Below are 25,083 nucleotides of genomic sequence, written 5' to 3' on the forward strand. Positions count from 1 at the left end.
TCATTTGATCTACACCGGAAAGGAACGCCTGTATGGTGCGATAAACTGAAATGCAGGTGGAATCTCTTCTTTTTTTATTTGTTATATTCTCTGTACACCACTGGCTTGGATTGGACCACTTTCAGTTGAGGCGGAATAGGAGATAGCAAAGCAGTGGGGGTTAGTGATCTGGCCTCTTTTAGGGAAGTCCCGTTAGCAGTAGGTAGAATGAGAATTGTGTTTTCATTGTCTTGCCCTAATAGTCTTAATAGGGACTGTTCCAAAAGAAACAGCTAAAATGTGCAGTTTTTTGCGGTTGGAAACTTTTTGGATAATCCGGGAGAGAGAAGACCTGCTTTTCTCCCTCCCCCCATAAACCCACACACACACACCACACACACAACCTAGTCCACACAAGCACAGGAGGTGGGATATCGTTGAACAGTCCGGAACTGGAGAACGGCCCATATCACCATGACTCTTTCACACATGTAACGAAAAAAACCCATGCCACACCGCCCCCGCTTTCCTTTTCCGCTCCATTGCTAACACACAGGTACCCACCATTAAAAACAAGAAAGGCCACGCTGGATGATAACAACAGTAAAATAATCATGATCAGAAGGACAGTCGTAATATGGCTGCCAGAGGGCTGCAGATACTTTTTCCTTATGCCATGAATGGCGTTTTGTAGATTCTTTTATGCTGGGGTTCTCTCAGGAACGCTTGTCTGGTTGGGTGTCGGTTCTAGTGTGGGCTAGTCCTCGGCTCCACTTTCTAGAACTGTTTATGCCAGCAGCTCACAAAGACGCTTGGAGACAGTGTCCTTACTGCTGCCGCACGGTTCACCGGTACATCTGAGAGACACAGACGAGAAGTAAACGAGCGGTACCAACAGTGTACACCGCCCCCCAACAACACACTGAGGCACGACGCATCAGTTTGTGCATATCGACGCTCATTCTGCGTGTGCAATGCGGTGTTGATCCTTACTGCCGATAACAGAGACTAAATGTAAACGTGCACAATGGGGCCCCCAAAAGGAAAACTCCCGAGCTACAAAGAGAACGGACGCTGCTGTCACGCCACATCAACTGGGTTTAACTACCAGACATGGAGGTGAATCACAAGAGAAGGAGGGAGTTGAGGCTGGGAGGTGGTTTGAGTTGAACGGGGTGGCAGGGATGAATGTGGTTACATGTTGATCCACAGACTTGAGTTGCCATCAGCAATGCACAGAGACACCCAGACAACGCAAAACAACCAGTAAGCTGCAATAAACTGACTTGGAGGGTTTTGGGTGGGGTAAAGTGATTTTTTTTTTTGTCTGTGCTCGCCATAGCAGGCAATGGAGGGACTTTTGCGGATGCTTGTGGCATTTTCTGTGTTGTTTTTTGTTCCCCCCCCCCCCCCCTTTTTGCCCTTCTGATTGTGTAATAGGGATTACATGTTTGTTTAAATGAATGTCCTGTTCATACCTGAGGCTTGTGCGTTGGGCTCGGAGTCTCACAGAGAACCCCCGTGCTGGGCCTTGGTTGGGATCACCTAGGCACACACCAGTTTCTCTGGGTTCGGATACCCACATTCTCCAATGAGAGGACATGCCCCTATCCCAGTAACTATGAGACAGATGGGTGAATGGCAAAGATGAAAAAGAATAGACAGCAGAATGAGAATCAAATGAAGTGGGCTAATCTTGTCCATAAAATTCTACAGACTGACATTCCCCCCTCTAAACTGCATGGCTATAAATTAAAGTCTTCTTCTAATTAAAACCTTGCTGCATCATGAACATTACTTATTCCAGTATAGGGGATGTGCCCAATAGACAGGCATCATCAGCGATTACCATAGATTTAAAACAATGAAATATCATGTTAATATTGCACCTTACATACTGGATGCCACCTATTGTAAAGCAGATGGAAAAAGACACTGATGCAGCATGTAGATACTATGAGTCACAAAAATCATGTCAGCGATGACAAAACACATTAAAAATAAACAGACAATTTCCTCATATCTGTTGGTCCCCAGTGCTAGAGTTTTTTGGAGTCTGTATACATTTAGGCATGCACGGGTCTGCAGGAAAGAGTTCCTATTAGGATTTTGTTATATGACTAGATAGTTCAGGTATCAGTTCATTTATTTTTTCAGTGATTTTTTCCCATGCAAACCCCTTATTTTGAGCTGTGATTCATTGGCCAAAAAGAGACAAACTAGCCACCAGATAACCAGGATAATCTCAACATATTTCAAAATGTGTAGCAGATAGTGCAAAATAAACTGAGATTGTATCCCAAAATGCAATTGCAATTGACCTGATCATCTATTTTCCTGTGAAGAACGAACCCTAAATTAAGATGCCATCATCTATTCCTGACTCACCTTGATTGATATTAAGACATTTTCATACAACTAATTAAAAATGCTAAATGTTTTATTAACCTGACATTGAATTTTAAACGTAAATGTCAAGGTTCTTGTGACAATTGTGGCGTGACTACTGTTTTGAAATGCTACTTGTTTTACCTGCTATTAAATACAGAAGCCAGCGTACGTATTAGTATAGTGTACAGTACACAGTGTAGGGGGTTCGAACCGATTATCGGCGTGGCCCGATTATCGGCGCGAGATATTTTAAGCTTTTTATTTGGTTATCGGAATCGCGGCCATTTTCAAAAACCGATTCGCCGTAACAAACCATTTTATTTTGAAATGGCGCGATCTGGCTAGACTGATCCAGCCACCTCAGTCAGAGCGGCACCGCTCTGTGGCCTAGACTAAGCCGCCGCGCATTCGTTCCGTCGATGTTTTGTTTGGGAGTCACCTAGCCTGGCCAATACAAATACGGCTGTCGGCTGGAAAAATGTTCCGCTCTCACACCGAAAGCACAGGAGCTTGCTTCGCAGTGATCATCATACACACATGCAATCAGTTATCTTCTCGAGGTAAAGAATGCAGTAAACGTTCGCTTTACGCTGTTGCAATAAAGCCACTACACATGCAAGTTGCAAAACACCTAATATATAATCTATTTTATGATGACATAGCCCAGTTCAGTTATTATACTGTGGAATTCGCGGTCAATGTCCTTCATATTCAGTGATATGCTTTAACGGATCATCACATCAGTGCTGAGATAGTGAAACCTAAAACCTACTTCTCTCCTCACCATTCGGACCAACTTGAACGTTATATTGTGAATAGATTATCAACACAAATGAATTCACTCACGTCCTGCTGCCCCGGTTTTTTTTTTTTTTTTTTGTGTTTGTTCACTATGCTTCACTGAACAGCGTCCGTTCTCCGTTAGGGCTCTTATTCCAAAATCATTGCGCATATTTGGAGAAAAAATTTGCTTTTATTTCTCAACATGATTGCAAAATAATTTATCATACAGATTCAGAATTACCAATTATGCAATTTTTGAAGAGCTTAAAGGGCATCAATCCGCGAGCTCTGACGCCCTGACGCGACGCCTGAGCTCCCTATTCCCGATTTAGTTATCTCCGCGGCCGCGCTCTCTCTCATTTTGACTAATAACCAGGGTGCGATTTGCCGGGGGGGATGGTGGGGGGGGATTTCCCCCCTTCTGGGGTCTATGCCTCCCTGCCTCTCTCTGCGTTGAATACCTTATAACATCATGCAAACATCATGCAAAAAACCCGCTCTGACGTCCCAGATCTGAATCAAAATGATTCGCGATCGCGATCCAAAAACGATCCGATTGAAGCGCATCGAAAACAGTGAATCATTTTGCGAAAAACCAATGGTTTAACTGATTCGGAGTTTCAAAAAGCTCCGTTGTGTTCTCTGCTTTTGCCTCGCTTTAATTTTGATGTAATTTGTTTTTTGAATCAACCATGGACATTAAAACCTATTACACTTAATAGGTCCTAACGTAGGCTTACAATGTTTTTATTAAACCTGAGATCACACTTTAAATACAATTTCCGTCGTATTAAAAACATTTCATAAATTTTTCAAAAGTCTCATCCCCCCAACTCTGTTTATTTCACAAAATCGCACCCTGCTAATATCCCTATGCTAATAACGTAAATTGTCAATAATCTTCACATTGCATGTTTCTGGATGACGCTGTCCTGTATACTTCCTAGTTTGTATCGCCCGTTGATAAACAAACGTCTTAAAAAATAAAAATAAGAAAACATATTACAATATGGGTTGTGTGTGATTTGTTAATGCAATTCTGGTTTGCAAATAAAAAATGCTAAATTATTAACACACACATCACACACCACCACAACAAACTATTATATATATAGATTACATTTATTTTCCCTTATTTGTTCATTTGTTTGCGTGTTTAAATTTGCTTAAGTTTACTTAGTTTACAGTAATGCTGCTGATGGTGCTGCTCCCAGCACTTTTATGTTTGTTTGTTATTATTAATATTAATGTTTTTATTATGAACAGTTCTCAGAATTAAAGATGTGTTTTAAATAATTTAAAGAGAGTCCTTTGTCAGAGGCCTTTTTTATTCTTAATTTTGACATTCAATTTTCATTTTTACACTATGTCACACATATCAGTTTCAAAATATGGTTATCGGTCTCCTTGATCTGTAATAATCGGTATCGGCATCGCCCCCTGAAAAATGCATATCGGTCGATCCCTAGTACACAGCCGGCCAGTATGGCATTACAAAGTTGGTATGAGGTTGTGTAAACCCACCTTTGCTTTGAGCACTTCAGTGTCTCATGGCATGGTTTTGGCCTTGAAGATCTCTCTGTGCTTCCTGCTGAGGCCTGTGAGAAGGGAATTTAACATGTTTCTCATTCAGAGAACAGTTTGTGATGCATGTATACAGTAATTTGTCTTCTGTGTACACACAAACACTCACAGGCTGAGCTGTTTCCAGCGCTGAAAGAAGGCGTGTGATGCCATCTCTGTGGGCTGGAAGAACTTTGTTTATGTAACAGGCAGCTTGAGGGTGAGATTCTGGAGAGCTCCGCCATACCTGAAAAAAACACAGCAGGCTAAGTAAATCTCAGAGTGCATGCTGACTCATGGCATAAACCATTTAAATTGCATGCATCTGTTACCTGAATTTGATGTTGAGAGTGGTGCATCACTGAAGTCAGTCAGACACTCATGTTGATGACCTGCTGCACTGAGAAGCACCTCCTTCTAACAAAAAACAAACCAACTCACACAAATAACGCACACAAAAAAAAAAAACAATGTAAGCAAGAATGAACAAAAATTACATCCATGTATGTAATGCTAGAATGGAACATGAGTTCCCTGTGTGGATGTGTGAAGATATGAGACTGTAGCTCTCATGGACAGGTGACTGTGGTCGTTGAAAGTTACAAACTGCAACTGACGTTCTTATTGCCATAGAAACAGATACATCCGCCCTGTGAGGAGAGACAACAGACCAAAACCTAAAGATGTTTTGAGCATCAAAAGTTTAAATACAGCTTTAAACTGTAGATTAGAATCTGTCCTGTTTAATTTTATTTCTTTTTCCTGAGCATGAACAAAATTAATGACTATTCATACAGGAGACACCCACTAAAAATGTCATTCCTCAGTGTAACAATAGCTCATACACCAAAAAAATCTTGTCAGGCATAAATTATTAGATGACATTAAATAATTTTGACATTTTCATTTCATAAAAGTTTGTATTTCAAACATTAAAGTAGACACTTTTTTGCATTAAATATGTTATCTATTTATATGAAGTAACTTTTGTAAATGACATTTTATGTAGGCACTAAAATAAGACATCTCGTCTTTAACCCACAAGCATTTTGGAATATCCAGTCAAATTTTAACACTGTAATATTCCTCTCAGGTTTTTATAATGCTTAAACAACAGGATAAAAATTTTGAGCAGAAACTGCTAAAATCGTGTATGCTGAAGCGTACAGTCTATCGGAAAACGCAGGTTAAAATAGAGTAAACTTGAAGACATAGTCCAGAAGTCTGCTGACATGGACTCTAGATGATGCAATTACAATTTTGCAAGATGTTGTGACTCACCCAGGTTCTGGCGATATTCAGATTTTATGCCGATCTGTAGCAGCTGATTCTCAAACAGAACTTCCATTGTTCTTGCAAACAAACCTGGAGGGCAAGAGATAAGAGTGTGTGTGAGGCAGACAAACATGCAGGGACAGCCAGAAATGGTACTGGTTTTGTAATGGGTTTTGAAAATGGGGTCAGAAAAATCAAAAACATGAGCCGCCCACTGGGCAAATTCACCTGGAAAACTCACTTTCAAATTTTTATTTGATCTATAATGGGATTTTGTGACCATTAGTAAAACTGGTAATTACCAGCAGTGTTAGTAAAGGATCCAATTAGTTTCTGTCCATGCTAAGGGACTCGGTTAAGTTAAAAATTTAGCAATTATTCACTCTAACAGGCACGTAAAGCAAATGCAAACTCAACACATCTAGGAACAATGACTTGGCCTTAAGGGCAACCATCCGAGGAAGCAAAGTGAATGCAGCATAAGACACTGAGCGGAGGCTGGGTGCTGAGAGGGTGACAACAGAGACAATGAGACTGTAACCTGAAGCTTAAGCTTAAGCCAAAAAAAAAGACCTCAATGCTCCCGACCACTGTCTACCATGTAGTGCCATGGTCTCATCTCATAAAAATATTAAAAATAAGTAAATTGGAGCCTTGAAACTAGTGATTAGCGCAAATATAGCCATTGAAGCTTATGCGGGACATCTAACAGTAGTAGGGCAAAAAGCAGACACAGGCTATGGGTTTCATAGATGTATAGAGATTTTGAGTGAGTGGACTTTCATTTGACAACATTTTTTGTATTTAAATGTATATTTTGGTCACCATAATTAATAGTCATAATAGAGATTATAAATCTGAGCTGTCAAAATAACAGAATATAAGACAGCATTTCCCAACATTAAATAAATAAATAATTTTCTCTGCACATCCGCTAGGCGTTCAAAAGTTTGGGGTCTAAAGACTTTTTTTCAATGTTTCAGAAAAGAAGTGCTCACCGATGCTGCCATTTAATTTGATCCAAATATACAGTGAAATATGACAATTTAAAACTAACTGGCTGCTGCATTTTAGGTTTTAAAAAAGTCTTTTAAACCTTTGACAACATTTTCAGAGCAGTCATTACTCCAGTCTTCAGTGTCACATGATCCTTCAGAAATCATTCAAACATGCTGATTTGATGCTCAAGAAACATATCTGATTATCACACCGCTGAAAAACATTCTTTGATGAATAGAGGTACATAAAAAAGAACAGCATTTAAAATAGAATATTTTCTAACACTAATAAAATATCTTTCAATCACTTCTGAATTAGTGAATACTATAATAAAGTAAATAAAACCCCCCCCCCCCCTCTTAGTAGTTGATGCAAAATGTTAATCCAATTCATTACTGGTCAAGGTGTAATAATATGTAAATTTATTAAAAAAGAATTATAGAGAACAGAAACCACAAATCATAACTTGGAAATAAAAGTTCTTGATAATAATATAACCTTCAAATATAGAACATGTAAATCTAAATGTTATTACATTTTTAATAAACAATCCATTTATGATGGATTGAACCCCCTCCAACTAGTATTAATGAAAACCATTAGTAAAACTGTAAGTAAAAAACCATGAACAGTTATCTGTTTTAAATCAAAAAATACCCAAAAGTATGAAGTATTAAAATATTGAAGTATCAGTATCAAAATATCACCTTTGCAGTATCTGAAGAGTTTCAAGGTATCTGAATTTGAATAAAAACCTGTAAGAGTTCTAAGTCTGAGTCAATAGAGTGAAGCCAAAGAAAAGGAAGTGGGGCTGAAAAGATAGAGAGACCAGAGTCTCAGAAAGTCAAACCTACTCTATTTTGCAGAGTCTATCTTATATACTGTTTGTTCCCATACATAAGTCGTCATCTGGGCTATCACTAATAACACCTGACCTTTTAAAGGAACACTCCGACTTTTGGGACTTTAGCTTATTCACAGTATCCCCCAGAGTTAGATAAGTCCATACATACCTTTCATTTCTGTGTGTTTTTATTTGACGGATGTGTTATTTGAAGTGTTATTTGACGCACCCCCCGCTAGCCTAGCTTAGCACAAAGACTGATGTAAATGAGATAATGGTAGCATAGTAATCCCAATAAGTGACAAAAATAATGCACACATTTTCCTATTTACATGTTGTGATCTGTGTAGTCACAGCGTTGTACAAATAACAAGGCTATATGAGACAGAGAGACCATTTTTAAGCGTATAACCGTATACTGGGAATCTATATTCTCACTAGCGTATGATCACAGCAACGTTATTGGGCGGAGTGATTAGCGCAGCACATGAGACGCCATGAGGACTGCCTTTGATGGTTCCGTAAACAAAAACAAATGTGACTAACTGCCTCGACGTGACTCGGTGATCATGGCTGACTTTGAGGAATTGTCAGACTCAGAGGAATTTTAACTTTACCTGTGTATCACACCAAGATCCAGAACCATTTGGGTTTTGAGCCAGAATACACAGACGAGGAGTTACAAACTTTGGAAGCTTGTAAGACAAGATGCCCGAAGCAGGCCCGATTGATGTTCGAAGGGAGAATCAGACAACGAACACGGACTTGGTGGTGTAAATGTGTAACATGCCAACCTATGCCGGACCAGAAACCGAGTGCCTGTGTTGTAATGAATGGGATCGGGTATTGCCATCATGTCAAGGCTTTGATGACAATCAAAATATTTGAGTCCACTACCACGGACGGAAGATTTCTCTCTGCCCTAATACACCCGGCAGTTGTCGTTTTTTTTTTTCCCATTGTGACAAGATCAACTGGAAGAAAGTCCCCATGCCGATGTGAACCTAATGGTCAGCTGTCCACCAAGTAAGTGATTTTTGTTATAATGATCATTCATAGTTCCAATGAAATTGTAGTTATAGCCATTGCATACAGTGTGTCATACACAAAATATGCACACGTCAACTCTAGCTAGTTGAGTCATGTTTGTTTTGCTAATCACTCCGCCCAAGAACGTTAGCTGTGCTCCTACGCCTAGTGAGAATATAGTTCCCAGTTTTATACGATTAAAAATGGTCTCTGTCTCATATAGCCTTGTTATTTGTACACGCTGTGACTACACAGATCACAACATGTAAATAGGAAAATGTTTGCATTATTTTGTCACTTATTGGATTACTATGCTACCCATTATCCATTTACATCCAGTCTTTGTGCTAAGCTAGGCTAGGCGGTGGGTGCGTCAAATAACACTTCAAATAACACATCCGTCAAATAAAAAAACACACAGAAATGAAAAAGGTATGTATGGACTTATCTAACTCTGGGGATACTGTGAATAAGCTAAAGTCCCAAAAAGTCGGAGTGTTCCTTTAAAAATAATCTAGTCAATGTCTCGATTTTGGACTTCTTCCTCTTTTTAGATTCAAAGTATCATACTGATAATTCTAAAAATTGATACAAAAGAACAATACGTGCAGTTCAACTTCATATGCAAAAAAACATACTCAGCTGACTACGCAGTTAGAAATACTGTGAAATTACATATGCAATATACCACAAAGTTTTACCAAAAACATTTTTTGAATATAAAAATGAAATGCCTGTTAATATATATATATATATATATATATATCTATATATATATATATATATATAGTATATATATTATATATATATATATATATTTATTAGGGGTTGCACCGACTAGTCGAGTAGTCGAGTGAATCGACTACTTTAACCACTAGTCGGCGCTGTCGAAAACAATCGACTACTCGAGCATGCATTAAACCCATAATGCATGCACAGTTTACCTACCAATGCAAATTGTAGGATTACATATTGCGTGTAGCTGTTAAATTTCTATCAACTTTCTCTATGTTACATGTAAAATTAAAATATGTAATTTAATAATTAGGGGTGTGCCCGAAGCAGAAATGGCACGGATAATGGCTTAAAAAAATGAATAACGGATAAGGAATAAATTCTGCCTGAATATTCGGGCTGAGGCTGGCACACTCTGCTGTTTGCTAGATAACAGTTGAGCCAAGGGATCAGCGCAATATTATACACAGACCCTAAAGTCACGCAATAATGAGTGTTTGAAGTGAATGAATATAAATTTTATGAACGAAAAGAGCACAAATCAAACACCGCACATTGCCTCTCCGTGCATCTCTCAGAAATAAGAGCTTGACAAGAGTAATATCACCTATAATACTACATCATACACGATCTATTATTTGTATATATTTAAAAGGCAATGATTTACAACCATAAGCTATACGAAATGATACATGAATGAATGGAATAACCCACAGCGCGCAGCACCAATCAAACAGCCGCGTTGCGCGCAGCAGTCTCTCCGCAAAACCAAAACCAGTTCTCTCTAAAGAATAGGCTAATAATCAACTTACATACAGATAAATTTTCTATGTTTGACTTCTTTATTTTTTGGCTGGTTTGCGTGGCACATCCACATTTGTTTAGTAAGTTCAAAAAGACTCGCTTAGAGAATTCTGCGTAATGAAAATGTGCGCCTTGTATTCATTCAGTCGTGTTCAAATGATCACTAAAACGTTTGTCATGACGTTTCTGCTTATATGATAATTTATTTTTGAAATTAATAATTATTTTACTTTAACGCAGCATATTTGTTCAGTGATAACAACGGGAAAAAAAGATAGTCATGACGGTCTTATCAAGTAACTGTAAGACACATGGTTTTATCCTAAAAACCAGATACTAATAATTTTGTGACTGTTACAGATACAAATACTGGTTACCATGAAAATTAAAATATGTATTGTCCATAATTATAAAGTTTTGACAGTTTACATACAGTATGTTATGTAAATGTTGTATTAGGCAATTAATTAATAGTTAATTAATAAACGTTTATTGATAAAAACTATTTTCATGTTCTATTCATTTACAGCATGAACCACGAGTAGTCGAGTAACTCGAGTATTTTTAAAATAAGTAATCGACTAGCAGAAATCTAGTAGTCGTGCAAACTCCTAATATATATATATATATATATATATATTATGAGACAGATCCTTTACCATGAAATATATAATTTTTAACTTTTGAAATGAAACTATATCATTATGAATAGAACACATTTTGAATACATGGCTTCAGGTCATTTTGAATGTGTGACTTCTCAGAATCTCTCAACAACACTTGGGTGTTAATTTAAATATGTGGACTTCTTCTCAGAATCTCTATCACCAATGTGGGGGGGGGGTATTTCTTAGAATCTCCACCACAACCAGTAGTAATAAAAAAAATATTTTTTTTTAAGTAATAAAAAAATCTTACTGATCCACCCTGACTTTTAGTGTATACTTGACAAAATATTGATTAGCAGTTCCCACTCTACATGCTTAAGATTAACAGTAATATAAAAAACAACAACAACATTTGTTCTGTGGTTATTTTTAAACTACATTTTTGCATTCTGTCTTCCAATACAAGAGAAGCAAAGAAACAATCTGAGAAAGGGATGTGGGTGATGGTTGTTTGACTGAGTGGAGGGAGTGAAGTGGGCGAGTGAGCTCTTACTTGTTGAGCAGTTCGTTTGACTCAGGGCAGAGGAGGAGCAGGATCTTCAGAGACCACAGAGGGGGGAGCAGAGCTGAGAGACCGAAAGCAAGGGATGCAGAGAGAGGAGAGCGACCCCAGGAGATGAAGAGAGAGGGTGAGAAAGTGTTAAGTGTGGAAAGGCACAGATGGTTGTTAAAACAGATTAAAGATATTAGAAAGTGGTGAGCCAGAAGAGAAGAAGTGCAGAGTGAAGCCAAAGCGAGAAAGGAGAGAAAGAGACAAAGGCAGAGGTTAGTACCGGCATTACATCTGCGGCCAATAAAATGTTAGCAATTAATAACACCACACAGCACACAAACAGAAAATACTCCACAGACACAAACGGAAAAAAAAGAACACAATAACACAACAACATCTATAAATAACCAAAAAGTTAAGCATTATATATGACTATTGATTGTCGATAAGTTTTGCTGTAAACATTGACACTGTGAGTCTACCACTGGCCCCTTACTCAGAGTCACCAGGACCCTCAGCCAATAGGGAGTCAGAGCTTTCAGTGGGGGGGGTTCCCAGATTCTCTGCCATCGTCCAATGAAAGCAAAGGACATGAGACGCACATATGTTCACGCATACACACAAACATGTGCGCGCACCACACCACCAAAAAAAAGGGAGGTGGAAAAGGGAGGGAAAGAGAAAAAAAAAAAAAAAAAAAGACAGTCACATACACAGCAAGATAAAGGACACAAGATTACACAACACACAAAGAAGAAGACAAGAAGAACGAACATAACAGTATGAAATCAAACGACAGAAGAGCAGAAGCCTGACAGACGTATATACAAGCTCTGAACATGTTTAAAATATTAGTGCACTTCACTTCAGTTAAGTAAGAGCAATAAATGCACAATGGACTGAAAATAGGATGCTAATGAACCGGATCCTTATTACCTCAGGAAAGCCATCATCATTGACGCCAGCCTCTGAGAAAACATCAACCAATAAGCTGCCTGCGCTGGGAGCGGCGGCAGTACAGGGGGACCCGCGCGGAGCCCCAGCAGATCGGCAGACGGGGACGGAGTAGCCTAAAAGAAAGAGAGCGTTCATTACAAAGCATTGGATTTTGGTTTAATAAAGACATGATAAAAAGAGCTGAATGTCTAGTCAGAAAGCACTGGGAATCAGGATGTGTTCAGTGGGTGGGTGTTTCTTAGGGATTGTGCTGTATTTGCTGACTCACTTCCCTGTACATGCAAACATGTGTGCATGGCCCCAACGGCCTGAAGTCTGCCACGTACTAGTCTCAGTCTCAGCTTTCAGCCCACAGACTGCCCACAGTACATGCACTGACCATCTGATGGCATCTTGCCTACAAAACTGATAAGAGCTGCCTGTTCTCCAAATCTGCATGAGCCCCCGTCGCTGACAAGAATAAAGTCATATCTAACAAGGGTACTGGGTTGATATCCATCTGAAAAACATTTTTTGCCCAGAGTTTAACGAATGTTTTTCCACACCCCACGTGCCGGTTATTGTTCGGAAAAACCTCTGGGTGTCACTCAGTTTTAAAAACTCGGGGTAGGGCGGATGGAGCAGTCACAGATAGAAGGCGTATGTTGGTGTTTTTTTTTTTGAGTAATGTCTATGCTTGTTTAGTTGGGCAGAGCCATTTTGATCATACCACAGTCTATTATTACGTGCTATATTGGGCAAGTTCATTTTTAGGGTGAACTAATCCCCTTAATATCAGTCAGACAGGCCCGTTTCTTTGACTTCTGTAGGTGGTTCTTGGACCAACGATGATGTATGTAAGCTGCCAAAGTGGACCACACCCAATGTTTATAGCCAAAGGGTATTGCTATACTTTACCATTTAAAAAGTCTGGGGTCAATAAGATTTTTTTTTTTATGTTTTTGTAAGAAGTTCTGTTACGCTCACAACAAGATTCATTTTCATTTTGAATCATAAATACTATATTATTGTGAACACAACTACTACTATAAATATTAAGGTCATTGCACACAAAACTGCCCCCGAAACTTTCGTCTGTCATAAAAATTAAGATCAGGTTTTCGATATTTTGGCGTTTTCTGCATCCGTAGCATGGAGTTTTAATAGGATAGGATGACAAATATGAAAGGAAAAAAAGGACAATTTTGAATGCGAAAAAAAAGGACCGTCTATCTTGTGAAAATAAATACAATTTTAAAAACAAAACTTTTTCTATTTGGACATATATTTTAAAACAAATTTCATCTCTTATGATGGAAAAAGCCAAAAAGAAAACATCGCAGTCTTCAGTGTCACCATGATCCGTTCAGAATAAATTCTAATATGCTGAATCTTTTTAACATGAACAACAATTTATTTTAACAATAAATCTTTTGTAAAACTATACATTGTCTATTTTGATCAATTTAACCAAACCATCCTTGCTGAAAAAAAAAAATAAAATCCTGCACACACCCAAACGTTTGACCGCAGTGCCGATATAAAAATTTCATAGTTTTATCCATATTTGTTTATGTTTCTCACAGCATTAGATGCAGCAATGGCAGAGCTGTCCCCCTCCTCTCTCTCCCCTCCATTGAGTTCTGCCTCCGTCTCTCGTTCCCTCCTCGAGCCGTTCACAGACACGGCTTCCTGGTCCCTTCTTCTTTTGTTCAGCTTGGCCAGGATGGAACGACTCTCTCTCTGGGAATGGAGGCATCTCCCCTCGAGCACTGTGGCCTACAGTTACACACAGTGACCACAGGAATGAGTTTATTCAAATAAGATGGTGAGAAACAAATCAACAAAGTGTTCGTGCAAACGAGCCGTGATCTCACTAGTACATCATTGACTTGGCGATCGAGGACAGTTTGAGATACTCCACAGAGCTCTCTGCTGCAGCTCGACATCACTGTTCCTGATCCTGGCTGGTCTGTCAGAGCGCAGCACGTTCCTGAATGGTGCTCTTCGTCTCCGGAACAGATTAATGAACGCTTAATATAGGCAAAGAAAGCAGCAGGGCACGTGTGGGGACTGAACACAGGTGAAAACTTAGAGTATGGAGCAAACTTGTTAACTGAACCAAAGGACGAGTGAGATGGACGAAACAGAGGTGGGATGAGTGGGGAACCATTTGATGAATTTCACATTATAGGAAAGATGAAAGAAAAGAGTAAAAAAACGAAAGAGAAGAACAGCAGGTGTCTGTACAGCAATATAGATTTTAAAAACGCGACTCGTCCTCAAAGGGGGGTGAGGAAGGGGAGATGTCGAAAACACTAATACAAGAACTCACCTGGAACGAGGATCACCCAGCAATAGGGTGGGGGTTTGCCTCAAACTCAGTCGCCCAGGAGAGTAGCCGCCAACCTTTGTACCATGTTCGGCAGGACAAGCTGGAGCCTGCAAAGCCTGTGGAAGGAAAAAAACAAACAGAGAGTTTGCACAAAGTATGGTAAATGAGGGTGGAAAGGCAATTGGCTGAAGTGTATAAGAAGTGACTATTGGAACATTCTGGTGGTCATTGTACCTCGCAAAGGACTGGTCTTGGCTGCATATCCCTGCACAATCGTCTTACGGTTGATGACGATACCTGGATGACGCGTGTACCTGGGTTATACGACACTTGAGGTGGGGTTCTGCTCGAGTCGAATTAGACGGCAATCGCCAGCACTGCGATTAGGTGTCAGAATGGTATCCACATACCAGGAGGAGGTAGTCGTACTGCATATTTCCTCCTGCCAGGGATGGCCACTTCAGTACCTACAGACACAGCAGTTTAAAACAACATTAAAACAACGACCTGTGTCTAAAGAGCCATGGAAAGAGAGGAAGAGAGACGCACCATTTCCTCTCTGATGGAGTAGTCGGCTGTCTCCAGGTAGCCTCAGCATCTCAGCGACAAGTCTGCTTGGCATTACTGCGGTCACACATTAGGCATAGAGGCAGTCTGCAGCTCTCTGACGCACGCTGAGCATCCCTCTCAGTCTGCCAGCAAAGAAAAAACAGAATTAAATAATATAAACAGTGTCCATGAATAACAAAAGTGATGAATCAGCAAATTAAAAAGCCTTTTTTATTTGCTGCGAAAAAAAGAGAGATCTTATTTTGTAAGAATGCAGAATCTATCCACTTACCTTCAGAGCATTAATGACCGTCTCTATGTGCGTTTTAATGCCTCATGGGAAAACTCGGAGCTGGCACGGGTGCACTGCTTTCCCAGGGCCAGGTAACGCAGGTTTGGTCTCTCTATGCTGTAAGAATGCCCCAGCTGGTTACATGCCCGCACAAGAAAGATTCGGCCTTCGCTGTTGTGAAACAGAGTTTGAACACAACATATAAATGCTTTTTTAATTTTAAAGTAATACATAAAAAATCATTGAAATACCCTATCTGATTCATTTAAACAAAGCGATTATTTAAGAAATACACAAAAAAGAACATATTCCTATATAAATCATTTGAAGATATATATGAATCCATTTGTACAAAAATTGTTCCTTAAAATGATCTTGTGCGTTTTTAGTTGATGTGTGAGTTTCTAAGGTTTGGGAGAGAACATGGAGGCAACGGGCACCTGTCATAGTGGATGATGATGAGAAAGAAATGGCTTCAAATAGGATGGCCATTCTTGGCATTGCTTCGCGTGCTGAACCTTCTTGGATTTGGGTGGCTCTTTGGCTTTGTTGAGGATAGTTTCCAGACACTCCACCAGCCGTCCCTTCACGGCACCGGGCCTCAGGCGGTGGTAGCACTGCAGAAGTCGCAGCAGCTTGCAGGACAAACCATGGAGCAGGAACGAAGGTAGTAGGTGTAGTCCTGCAGGTCAGTGGAGGCTGAAGACACAATCTGAGAATGGAAGAAAAACAAGAACGAATCAAAGACAAGAACACATGAAATCTTGGGGCTGCAAAAGAATTGAACATTTCATAAAATTGCGGTCAAGTGAATTTTTTAAGTGGCAAAACATTGCAAGCTCAAAAGAAAAAAACCTGCTACACAACTATGAGAAAGCTGCCTTTAGGCCACAAATAAACCACATACGTAGAACACACACAAACACCACCTCACTCACCCTGCTGAGTCCGTGACACAGCAAGCGACACACAGGTCTTGAAACTCATCAGGTATTCTTCTGGATGAGACAGGTGATCAGGGAGATCGCAGCAGTGACCACACCCTGAGAAAGAAACAGATTCAGAAATCAGTAAGAACCCTTTTAAGATGCAAAAAACCTCAAAAAAATCTATGATGACCATAAGTTGGTGCATATCTTACATACATCACCAGTTATGTTGTATGACATCATGAGGTGGTGGTTTCTATGTGCCAGACTCACCATGTGCTGGTCATTGAGCAGGTGCAAAGACCACTCTAGAGGTCCATTCTCCCATGAGCACCAAGTTCTGGGGAGGTCTTATACAGACGGAGCAGACAGAGAGCAGCTGACTGTTTTTAAACACTGTCCATCGTGTCCCTGTCATTACATAGGAACTACTCAGCCAACTCCATCAGCACATGCTTCTGCTCAAACAATTAAGGCAAAGACACTACATTTATTAATTACAGTAAACAGTAAAGAATGGATAAAGCCAAGTTCAAACTTTTCATTTCGCGAAAAAAATATAAGAGCTTTTACAGAGGGGATTTTAGATATCTTTTTCACTCCATGAATGAGAAAATACTGACAACAGCCAGACAAAAAAAATATTTGCAACATATTTTTAGGAATAAAATGTATGTGTGTGTATGAACTAAATAATTAAATGTGTATTTTGGATGTTTTATTTCCACTAGTTTAAAAGAAAACAAGTTATGAAAGCAAAATAGCACAAATTCTGAAAATTGACTTTTGCTTAAAAAAAAAAAAAAAAAAAAACAAACACAATGGTTTCGCCTATAGTGACTTGCGAGAGTATAGCAAAGTTATATATATATATAGAGTATAACTTATAGGATATAACTGGCAAAAAAAATCCAAATCATAATCTCAATACGGAACACAAGAAGCATAATTTCATTTTCACTTACTTGACACACCACAACTACACACATTCCTTTTTTATTAATCCTCTTTTTCTCCCCTCATGCAAGTTCCTTCACTCTAAATCCTTACCGGAATTCATAACTTTTGGCCTCTCACTCAATCCTTCCAGACCCAAAGTTGCTCACCCACCACAAGGGATGCGGGGGAATCTCTTCCGGCGAATGCCTCGGCCATCTCTCTGCTGCCACGTTGGCGATGCAGTGCAGAGCCAGACACATGAAGGTGGGGTTTCCGGCTGGACAGGTCGTGTCTTGATGGCATTGTTAATCAGCCTGATCAGTTCACCTGTATGTTCACCAGCACAGAGATGACAGATAACCCTGGAGCACAGAAAAGAGGAAGGGAGAAAAGAAAGCTGATGGTTACAATCTCTGTTTTTGATGCTGACTCAGGCCAAATGGAGTGTATGAATAAATCTGAAATGAAGACACGTCACTAAAAGAAACCGTCCATCTTCAAACAGGCTCAGAGCGGCAGCCCTGCGAGCTCTGTGGATTAAGCACTAAACCACGAGAGAGATATTTCCCCCGCTTGCTGAGCTAATGTGTCTCCCTCATTGCCTGCAATTGCTTCTTTTCCACTCTCGCTGCATCGTGATGTTGTAAGTGCTTTTAAAGTCTGGAGGTTTGGAAGGAATGTGTCTTGCAAGAGATGATCAGACATCATCTGATTTCTACTACAATCATCTAGCAAATTCAATCATTTGCTCCATTCAGTATCGCAACTCCATGATTACAGTTCACTGAATTTATCAAGGATACAAACGTCCAATCTGGAAGACTTGGCTTAGATTTTTTAAGCCTTAAAAAACCTTTGACTGTCTGTTTCTGGATGATGTTTAGCTTTGTATTTTCATTTTTCTTTCTCTGTCATGTATCGGTACCTACCTATATTCTAACTTATAGAGCCTTTTGCTCATTTTTTTTTTTTAGTTCGGTTGTTTTGTGGGTGTGCCTGTATGTTTGGTATATAAAAAAAAATAAAAAACAGGAAAAAACCCTGTGTGCAGCAAAAATTTAGAGCACCCAAGACATAGCAGAGTACTCATGTAACAGAAGAGCAATGGAAATTTTCTGGCTAATGGAATGCGTTGAAAAGGTTTAGCTGTAGGCTGTGACTCATTTTTTAGTTTGAGAGCAACCACATCGTACCCACACAGCAGGCCGCTCTGTGACCTAAATAAGGTTTGGAATCCATTTTAAAACGTGCTTATAAGTCGTATTTAAAAGAATACACAGAATAAAGACTCTGTGGTTGAAACGGTTTAGTTATAGTTCTATATAAGGAATTGGTGTTGATTTGAGTGAAGAACCTTTGCTGAATTTTTGGGCTGGGCTCACAGGCAACGGGAATTTTGTAAATTGAATGTATTTGACCCGTATGGGAGGTGGTCAAAACGTGGTGACCTCACCACATTCTTCAGTCATTATACTACAACGTCTTTTGCAGCGAAAAGGACTTTAACAAAGGGCTAACAAGACCCTGCCCAATACCTGCAACTTATTTCTTAGTTTATGGCAGTGTTTAAAACTGCAACAGTGAGCAAGAGATCGTGGTGTCCCCCGCAAACCCTTGCCCCAATTTCATAAAAAATTCCACAATTCGTGCTACATAAATCTCCTTCATTGTACAGCATTATCCAAGAGCAAATGAGAAGGCCATGTGGAGTTTAGTGACAACAAACTGTTGTTGTCTAGTTTGCATTGTAAATGTTATTTTAATGCTTTTCCTTTTCAAGGAAAATGATAAGCGGATTCAAAATGGCCCTCAGTTTTTGTGTCCTTTTGTACTGAAAACATGCGCCGATTGCCCAGATTCAGCCCTGCTTCTGTCAGTGGTACCCTGTGGAGAGCTGCGTGGCTGCTTGAGTGGGTGTTTGATCAGCAGGAGATAATTAGACCTCAGGTAGGTCTACATGGCATGGAGTGCCACTAAGCCTCTGACAAAAGCTAAAAACACATCTGGTGCTGACACTTACTCACTAGGGCCACGCTCATTAGATGTGCACATCTAGAAAAGACAACTTTCACAAGGGTAAAACTGCAGAGTAATAAAATTCAGATACTTTTGCAACACTAATGATCAAAAGTTTGGGCTCAGTAAGATTTTGTGAAAAAAAATTTGAAAGAAGTCTCTTTATTCCGCAACTAGGCTGCATTTATTTGATCAAAAAATGCAGTAATATTTTGAAATATGAAGTTTTTAGGTTTAAAAAAGATACAATTCATGATCCTGTGATGAGAAAGCTGAATTTCCTTTAGCCATTACTCCAGTCTTCAGACACACGTGATCACGGAATCCCTTCAGAAATCATTCTAATGTGCTGATATGCTGCTCAATAAACATGTTCTTATTATTATCAATGTTGAAAACAGCTCAATATTTTTAACCGAAATCTTTTTTAACAAATTGATAGTTCAATAAAACATCATTTACATATAACCGAAATCTTTTTTAACATTATAAATATATTTTCTGTCACTTTTGATTAATTTAATGCATCCTTGCTAAATCCTAAAATTCTTTAAAAAAATCCCCAAACTTTAAATGGCAGTTTATATTGACAGATACACCTCAGAGGCTGTTAACACTGCACACTGGATCGGTTTGTTTCAAACAGTGTGTGGTCAAAATCCTGCATACCATTTGCCCTATAATTACAATCCATGTCTCTATGCAAAAGAATGAAAAATCTGAAAACATTTAGCCTCTGCTGATGTTCATTTGTGATATCTTGTCATGGCGTGAAACTCATGAGGAGTGTCAGATAACATAAGAGTGTAAAAGGCTTTACAAACTATAATATGTTCATGTATATGCATTGTTCAAAACTCCATATGTTGGCTTATTAACCCGTCAATGCATTGTGAGTGCCATATGAATGCCAGGAAGAAATAAATCGACACTTCACTGACCAAAACTGTAATAATCTGGCGTGTGAGCACCAGTAAAGTGTGCAATAAATCTATCACACAAATACATGCTTACACAAAGTCCCAGTGTTAAAAGTACAAAACAAACAAACAAACAACAAAAAACACTCATTTATGATTTAATACACATTGACACGAGGCAGGATATTTGAGAGGGTTCCACTCACAATCTGTTTCTGCGCAGTGTACCTTGTTGGATAGCTGAGCAGGTTGAAAGCCTCCAGTGGCCGAAGTCAAATATCATGGCCCAAAAGGACAATGATGAACAGCAGATTGCACACATACTTCTTCTTGCTGTATCCATCCAAAGCCTTGTCTCCTTTAAATTTTGAGCGGATGTTGGCCAACTCTTTATTTATGCGCTTTGATCTCAGCCTCCTTACTCTGACCGGAGGAGTAGAAATAAAAAACAGGATTTCAACTAAACACTGCAGAGCAACTGATTATCACTGGGTGATCTGAACACAGCAGGAGACAACACAAGCTGACCAAAAAATGCCCGGCTGCTGTTGATATCCTGCCTCAAATGGAGATAACGATTTGCATTACCACAGACTGTGAGCTCGTTAGGCATGAAAAAATAGGCATATTTCTCTTGCTCCTTATTTTCACATTCAATTACTCTTGTATAAAACTATATTTAAAAAGTTATATGTGTCAAAATTCCTAATGCCATCTTTAACAATCTATAAATGGAGTTTCAAGGATTTTAATAATCATCCAAATCAGGAATCTTAAAACAGTCTTAGATGTCATAACTAAAAAAAAAAAAAAAAAAAAAAAAAATATTCAAATTAACACTTATGTTATGGTGTGTGAATGGTCACTATTATGAAAGGTTGGTGTTTTACATTGAGAAAGAAATAAAAGGAGGGCCCAAAGGAGCAGATAAACAATAAATGAAGAGGACAGGAAACCAGGAAAGACGGAGGAAATAGCAACACAATTTTTCAGGGGTATGGGGGGTTAACAGGATAAAGATCAAGTGCCAATGTGTTTAAAAAAGGTTTTCACAAAGGTCTAGCAAAACCAAACCACACAATACAAACATTACACTTCACTGCTTTGCACCCATGCATGATAAAAATTCATTTTGCTTGCAAACTATGTATCCAAAATCCACCACAATTTTGCACAGCTCATTATTTATTCAATGTTTTCTCTCATCCACCGCCACTACACCAACCAAACATACAGGTGGCACCATTCTTGTGCTCCCTCCATCAATCACACTTGGGTAAACCATCAGATTTCTTATTTGCTGCAATGGTACTCATGCACAATGGATGAATTGTCACGCTGCTTTGTATACGCACTTTTCAGGAAAGGATCTGATGACATTCTTAGTGACTGCTGACACATGAGAATGCTAGAAGGAAAAAAAAAAAAACTTGTAAACGGCTTGTTATGTTGAACAGCTTTGCATAATAAGTGCTATTTGGTGGAAAAATAGTGTAATATAGTTCTATGAGCTTCCTGAGTCAATACCAGGGTTCTTACAAAAAAGATATTTTCTTTGCACAAGTCAAATAACTTTGACCATACACACATGCTTTTATTGGTGCTGCATTGTTTATTGACTGCAGGAGGACACAAAATGACTCACACTATGTTGTTAGGTAAACGATGTGAAGGAAAACTAAGTTAAAAGGGACCATGGTTATATAAGATGCACCAATTTCGGATTTCACAAATGTTGCAATTATGGAAGCAATGAAGGACTGAATTAGCTTTTTTTTTTTACAGGAATATACGCTCATTCCCACAAAAGTAACCGGAACATAGCTGCAAAAGCAGCGGGGTCAACATCATTACTATGATTTAGGTAAAACTGTAGGAAGTTAACCAACTTAAGGTTCAAGCTGTCGAATGGCTGGATTGGGTGTGTGGAAAAGCTTGCAGTAAACCATCAATCTGGTTCCAGTGCATCGGGGGGGGGGGGGGGGGGCTTTCTCTGCATATATGATGATGAATAAAAGATCACTGAGCGGGGTAAAAGCATCATAAAGGGGATGTATACAGACTGTGTAGGGTACTAAACACACTCACAAAAGTGGTTTCCAGGTGACATGCAGAAATGATTGCACAAACCCTTTACCAAAAAAGGGACTGACCTCAGGCCGTCAATGAGCATAATCTTATGGTGGGTTGTTTCTTACGATGGGTAGGCCTCAGAAGCAAATATCTGCCAGAATATCAGAGGCACAGACATTGCATGGTCACATTTCTTTTGTTAATTACTTATTGACAATTTGTGGCTGGGTTCTTCAAGCTCATACGTGCTGATGCGGTGGTGAAATGGTATCGTCGGAAAAGAGCTCATTTAAATGAGTGGCAGACAGTGACAAGCATCTGTACAATATAGAGAATACCAATGAATGAATTAATGAATTGAGTGGAATTGATTCATGACTTAACACTGCAAACTGGGCAACACCACAAATTCCATAATATAGTAAATAATGTATTTACTATTTATTAATTTGTTTATGAGCTAAACAAAAGCGTAGAGCAAGACAGACAGACACAAAAACATGCTGAATTCAAAATGCTTGAGCAATAGGCCAAGGTGTAAAATTAAAAACCAATGACAGTGGACCAAACAATCAAAAATTACTAATGATATGGCGGCATTGAGGCAATGCATTAAAATTTATATTATATTTTTAAACTTGTATAATATTTGAGAGTTATGTTAAATTGCAATTGAGCAGTCATCGAATGTTTGATAAGTTGTAAAAACTTTTCTTTTTGAAATGGTCTTTATTTTTTTGTTACAAAACAGGTTCCCCCCAAGCAGTTTTAAGATACTTGATTTTGTTGTCTCCTGTCGTAATAAACTTTTACCAGTTTGGAGCGATCAGAAGACTCTCATTGCACAAGCCAATGCAGAGCTGACACTAAAGATTGAAAGCCAAAAATGAAAATCAACATAATAATATATCAATTCACGTTTGATCTCATAAACATTTAATACAAGATCCAACAAAATGAATACAATTCCAATTAAATGTCTGTTATATTTTGTTTGCATTTGTCAAATAAACAAAAATGTAACGGGTTATGTGAAATAGGCACATAACATTGTAATATTGATATACTGATCACATGTCCCTGAATCTAATCAAATTGTATCACAGCATGTTTTGAGGTATTGGGAAGCACCACATTGCTAAGAGTGAATTAATGTCAGATCATGGTAAAACACCCCTAGAGAGAACATCATCTTCCTAAAAACATGCACGTACCCACTTTAGTATATAAGCCATGCATTTTTATGCAACGGGCTCTAAAATTAAAATGTGGACAATGAGGAGATTACGTCCAGAAAAAGCCAGCATGCCAGTAAAACAGCAATCTCACACAGGTTTCCCTGAACACAAATTATGATGAAGATACATACTACATTTGGAAATTCTGTAAATTAAATACTTGATTTTGAAATTTAACGTGTCTGTTGTGCTGGGCAGGGGACTGGTACTCACTCACACCAACCAAATTTATGTTTATTTTTTCCTCGTTACCCCACCCCTACATCTACGAGAACGTAACAAATACACACAGGCCAAACCCACAGGACTCCCAGTCCAGAAGATGGGCCACACCAGTTCACTCTCATTGCAATCACCAACATCACAAAACTGATCCCAAAAAGTTACCCTCGAATTGGAATTATGCACGTTTTAACACTCTCAGGCGTTCAACAGAAGTTCACGAATATCAATCTTATTTGAAGCCACTCCACAATTACTAGGAACTCAAACTCCTACCAGAAAGAAAGAGAAAGCCTTTTAAGATTCAAGAGGTAAAGTTGGAGGCACAGAAGAGGCGGAATCAGAAGACTACAGACACAGATGACCCTCCTATAACGCTGAGCTCAAGGCGACAGCTTGATAACTGGATTATAAACAAAAACAAATCCAGTCCTCTTGGCGAGCAGCGATATCAACCGCTATCCAGCTAGTCAAGGTGACAAGAACAACAGACACAAGTCATGCTGGATACACCATCTGCAGTGAAACACACGGTCTGACACGTCTTCGGCGGCCGGCCTATCGATTTATCACGGAGCAAAGCAGAAACCACCGGAACCAAAACTAAACCGCCCCATCACCATCACTCACCCCGCCCACAAACACCCAACAGACAAACAACAAACAAACAAAACTTAACCTTTCATTCTGGCTAAAAGGCATCACGGAGCAAAGCAGAAGCCCTTTGATTCAGTTTTGGGCGTATATAGGAAGAGTTCAGCACAGCTGTTCGCCGAAGAAAATGACTAATGGTGTTTGAGTGTGACAGGGACACTTACAGTTTCTGATGTCCGAGATGAACACAGCTAATCCTCGCATTCCGTCTCCCTTCGACACGGCCGGCATGTTTGCTCGTTTTTCTCTTCAAGCCGGCTTCAACGCGAAACAAACGACTTTCAGATGTTCAGAGGTGCAGGTTTAACAAGCGGCGGTTTGGGTTCAAATGCACAGTGCTAACTAGCGGGCTAAGTTAACTAACACGGACTCCAGTCTAGTCCTGAATTAAACTATAAGCACCAGCAAATCACACAA

General features: G+C 39.2%; 1 pseudogene; it reads right to left on the bottom strand.

Annotated features, from left to right (window-relative positions):
• Nucleotides 1–756: 756 nt before the first annotated feature.
• Nucleotides 757–25,083, bottom strand: LOC109048494 (annotated as a pseudogene).

Source organism: Cyprinus carpio, chromosome B3 (genome assembly GCF_018340385.1).
Source record: "Cyprinus carpio isolate SPL01 chromosome B3, ASM1834038v1, whole genome shotgun sequence".
In the NCBI taxonomy this organism is placed as follows: Eukaryota; Metazoa; Chordata; class Actinopteri; order Cypriniformes; family Cyprinidae; genus Cyprinus; species Cyprinus carpio.